We start from the raw sequence: 5,563 nt of genomic DNA on the forward strand, positions 1-5,563 counted from the left end.
ATAGATTGTCCGTCAGTGTAATCATGTACTGCAGGGGTCTTCAACAGGGGGTCCGGGGACCCCTAGGGGGTCCTCAGAGTTACTACAGGGGGTCCACCAAACCTTTGTGTGATAGGATTTTTTTTTTTACATTAACCACTTGAACCCTAGCGTCCCTTTTCTGAGAAGAACTTTAGCCAAAAATAGCAGATCTACAAGTAACAAAAAAATATCGATATATTCGCTTTACGAGATATATTCAAAGATTTGCACACATTTTCATGATTTTTCAAAAAAATAGCAGATCCACAAGCTCATAGAGCTACTATGAGCTTGTAGATCTGCTATTTTTGAATAGCCCAACGTATAAAATAATGGTTTAAGTGGTTATACAGACGCGTTCCCGCTGTTTTAATGGGTTAAATAAAGGTTTCAATAACACATAAAACCCTCTCTCTGCTCTCTCTAGATGGAGAGCAACAGGTGGTGGCACGTTGTCCGCTACCCCGTGCTGACCTACGTGTAGATCATCATGGTGTCTCTACAACCTGTTCACCTTCTCCTCAGTCTCTACCCCGTGCTGACCTACGTGTAGATCATCATGGTGTCTCTCTCTACAACCTGTTCACCTTCTCCTCAGTCTCTGTCCACCGAGGTGCTGCCGCATCCGGGACGCTGGTGATGCAACTACTGCTGGACGAGCAGCTGGAGGTACAGTAGTAGCACACATTTAACATCTTTATTTGCGTTCACATTTTAACAATACATTCTTGAACACAAACAATGGTAGATGCACAAACTTGGAAAAAAACTCAACGACAAGTACTTCAGAATACAGATCACGGGTACAGGAAGCATCGCCTCCTCCATATATGGCGACTGCCAATTATCACAGACATTGAACAGAATTTTGACCAATGCCTTAGCTCTTGGCTTGGGCATTCCTGCAATCTGCAGGCCTCTCACAACTGATTTATGGACATTACCGAGGCTTCCAAATATGAACACAAGCAGTTTACATTTGTAACCAAGCTGCATGACAGCATCCTTAAAGGGATATTTCACTTTCAAAAAAACTTTTGGTGATTTTATCATCTACTCAAGCCTTTGTGAGTCCCCCAGACAGTTTTTAAGTTGCTCGATTCAGTATTTAGATATTTGATATTCATTTTATCAGACACGCCCCCTTCCTATCCACCTGTTTCCGCGGGAATTTACTGGAGCAAAAATCCTGTGTGGGAAACATCCTGCGGACGGACCGGAAGTAGGAATTATCAGCTCAGTGTGTTTACATTTGCCAGCAGAACGTAGCTGTAGCGTCACTGGTCGCATAGGCTATGCGACCAGTGACGCTACAGCTACGTTCTGCTTGCAAATATAAGCACACTGAGCCGCTACTTCCTACTTCCGGTCCCCCCGCAGGAAGTTTCCCACACATCAGGAAACTACCCGCGGAAACAGGTGGATACAAACCCATTGTAACTTCATACTCCATTTTAACCATGTTAGATTCATCAAAAACACCCGTCCTTGGTTCTGGTGACTCACCCTGCCCTCCTAATGCGTGAGGGGGCCGTGTTTTTTTTATTGTATTTAATTTTTTTTCATTTTCCAAAAACAATATTAAAAATAAATGAAAAAAGTAATTGAAAAAACACGGCCCCCTCGCGTATTAGGGGGGCGGTATGAGTCACCAGAACCAAGGACGGGTGTTTTTGATGAATCTAACATGTTTGAAGTTTGAAGTTACAATGGGTTTGTATAGGAAGGGGGCGTGTCTGATAAAATTAATATCTAATATCTAAATATTGAATCAAGCAACTTAAAAACTGTCTGTGGGGCTCACAAAAGCCTGAGTAGACGATAAAATCACCAAAAGTTTTTTTGAAAGTGGAATATCCCTTTAAGACGTTGGTACTTAAGCACCTTGGTAAGGAATGCCTCTTCCAGGCTGTGATCACATGTACATGCCACTTCCAAAATGGTCACTTCTCTACTGTCCTCATCATCAACAACAACAACAACATCTGGTGTATTTGCTGTGACATCTGAAAAGGCATCATTTTCATTATTGCGCATGAACATGGCAGTTGAAACACAAGAGCGCTTATACATTTTGGCAGATGATGAAACATAATGAACTTATGTCCTTAGCTAATAGGTCAACAATTCTGTCATGCCTAGCCATGTACATTCCCTTATACACATGGCAGCCGTTCAGAACATGTGACAGAGTTTCAGTAACTGGAGTGTGGTCATGGTGCAGACAATGAGGAGGAAACACACACACACACACACACACACACACACACACACACACACACACACACACACACACACACACACACACACACACACACACACACACACACACACACACACACACAGTAAGGCTGGGTATCGCCTACAACCTCACGATAGATACGTATCACAATACAGAGGCCACGATACGATACGTATCGCGATATACACGTTGATTTTGAACAATGACCGCGTGTCCTACTAAATTCACTTTAGCAGAGTCCTAGACCAGTGGTCCGGGGACCACCAGTGGTCCTTGAGGGAGTACCAGGGGGTCCCCAGCAAAATGAGTTAATAGCATCACAATAATTTTTAACAACTTAGCTTTGGCAGATATACAAGCTCATAGCGCGGCACCGAGTGCCGCGCAATGAGCTTGTAGATCTGCTATTTTTGAAAAAACCTTGAAAAAGTGTGCATATCTTTGAATATTTATATTATTTAAAGCGAAAAATTAATCTTTGCTTCTGGGGGTCCCTGGCACAAATGATTTTCAATTGGGGGTCCGGCGGCCAAATGTATATCAATGTAGGGGTCCTTGGCATGAAAAAGGTTGAAAACCACTGTCCTAGACCACCGATTGCTGATGTTTTGACCAATATATTGTCAGAAAATGTAATCAATTTGAGAAAAAAAAAAGCAGGGAAAAATAGATACAAATAAATAATGTTTTGATGGATAATTGCAAAAGATGTAATCATGTATATCGTCACTGTCGGGCAGAAATTGATGCTGATGTTTTGTTTTTTTTAAAGCCGTGTCACACATCATTTCGTGCCGAATGGATATGGTAGCCTCTGTATCGATACGATTATCGGCAAGGAATACGATTATAAGATTATTGCCGTATCGATGAATTGAACCCACCCCACACAGTAAAATCATGAAGTTATAATGGGGCGCTGATGGCCAGGTGGCAAATACATATCACTGTGGGGGTCCTTTGACATGAGAAAAGTTTGAGAACCACTGATATTATAGCAGCATACGTTTTGTTTTTGAAACTGTTAGGATCTAGAATACATTTGTAGGATCCCCCAGAAGCAAAGATTTTAGTTAAAAATGTTCGCTCTAAAACATATATATATATTAAAAGATTGGGGTCCATTTGATAAACATTTCATCAAATGGGGGTCCTTGGCTTAATCCATATAAAAGCTGTGGGTCCTTGACATTAAAATGGTTGAGAATCACTGCTATGGCCGTGAAAATCTTCTTGTATGGGGGGTCCCTGGCATATCTTTTCAAACGGGGGTCCGCGGGCTGATACGCAGTGGTGTAAAGTAACTAAGTACATTTACTTAAGTACTGTACGTTGTACTTTGCCAGCGGTGGAAGAATTACCCAGATATTTTACTTAAAGGTAGGGTAAGTGATATTTTTGGGTATTTTTTTGTTTTGTTAAAAAGGTTAAAGAATTATATTGTGATAGTAATCATTGCTACGGAGCGTTTGTTCGGTCACAGGGGGCTCTCCAGCTCTTTAGTAACTCTATAGTAATGAGTACTATAAGAATATAGAGCTATTTAACGCTGTTACTGAACAAACACTCTATAGTAATGATAATTATCACAATATAGATCTATTTAACACTTATTTTAACCAAAGTAAATCACTTACCCTACCTTTAAGTAAAAGTAGCAATACCACAATGTAAAAATACTCTGTTACAACTAAAAGGCCTGTGTTCAAAATGTTACTTGAGTAAAAGTACAAAAGTATTGGTATCTAAATGTACTTAAGAGTACCAAAAGTAAAAGTACTAGAGTGTTTGGACCCCCATTTGATGAAATATTTATCAAATAGACCCCAGTTTACCCTGTAGTATCATCGGTGTTAATGTAACTCTGGGAGCGTACAAATGGAACCAAATGGACCCGTAAGGGTCCATTTGGTTCCATTTGTACGCTCTCAGAGTTACAGACACACATAAGGGTCCATTTGGTTCATATTCCTAACTATATCAATCATTTGGCTGGCGAGTGGGGACCCCCTGGAACCCCTTCAAGGACCCCTGGGGGTCCCCGGACCCCACTTTGAGAACCATTGGCATAGCTAATGAACTGCTTAGGATTAAGGAATTGATGAAATTGCGTGTAATTTAACTTTGATTTGACTTGGTAAAAAGCTACATCTTGTCAGGATGAAGCATTGTGTTTGATGTGAAGTGAATATGTATGTTTGTTGTATTGAGCTGTGTTTGTTTGTGATGCTGACACTGTTTTGTCATATTTTGTGGGGAAGTTAATGTGCCCAGGCTCCTCCACATTTACCAGATAATGATAGATTTTTGGTCACTCTCTCTTATGTACCCGTACACGAGATGTAACAATAGAGTACAGAAGTCCTGACGTCACTCGTTCATCCCCTGGTTCGTAAAGTAATTTCTCTATGGAGAATAACATTGGGTCATCATAGAATCGTCTCATATAAGAATTGTGGTCCAAAAATAAACAAACTGTCTCGGCGATATTGTCAGGGAGGAGGCTTTGTATCGTTTATGATAGTCAGTCACTCATATTTTTTTCTTATTTGATGCAATATTAAAGATGGGGTGCCATGATATTTTTCAACCCTAAAACCTGATCATAAGGTATTATTATTATGTAAGGATTTTTTTCAACAAAAAAAAAGAGTACAGAAATTGTTAAAATTATGTTTTTATGTGGACACGCCTCCAGTTCATTAAGTATACCTGGTTCTCACCTTAGCACCTCCTCCACCACCTTAGCACCACCCACCTGTCCTAGTCCCTCCTCCTCCTCATGCCCACACCTGTTGTGTTATGATAATGAGGGGGAGGGTATGGCTTTGTGATGTCACTAAAGCGCTGTTTCTCTATTGGCACGTTTGACCCTCAAGGTTTCAGCCTCCAGGAAGAAACTCCAAATAGTCAGAGAAGACATAAAACACCATAAAAACACCACCGGGGGGCTTTATGAAGTTCTATCAACCTCATAGACACATGAAAAACAGAAAAAGTGCAAAAACATGGCACCAGCTCTTTAAACACGTCTATGGGAATTCAGAACGGGGGGGGGAAAACGCGACCCAGGTAGGATGAGTAAATTACGTCAGACTTCGGTGCTCTATAAAGTACAACCTTGAACCTTCTATCTGTGGAACCACAAAAATGGCCACCACTGCTAGTGCTATATGCCATAGACATATAAAGGTAGACGCCTCCTCTGGCTCTGAAGCGTCGGCACGGCGGGCGCGCTTCCGCTTCCTGGGCAAGGAAGATTTTTGTTCCTGGGGGACAGCTGGAAATTTCCGCGTGCGT

The sequence above is a fragment of the Gymnoscopelus braueri genome (assembly GCF_963280865.1).
Source record: "Gymnoscopelus braueri genome assembly, chromosome: 14".
Classification (NCBI taxonomy): domain Eukaryota; kingdom Metazoa; phylum Chordata; class Actinopteri; order Myctophiformes; family Myctophidae; genus Gymnoscopelus; species Gymnoscopelus braueri.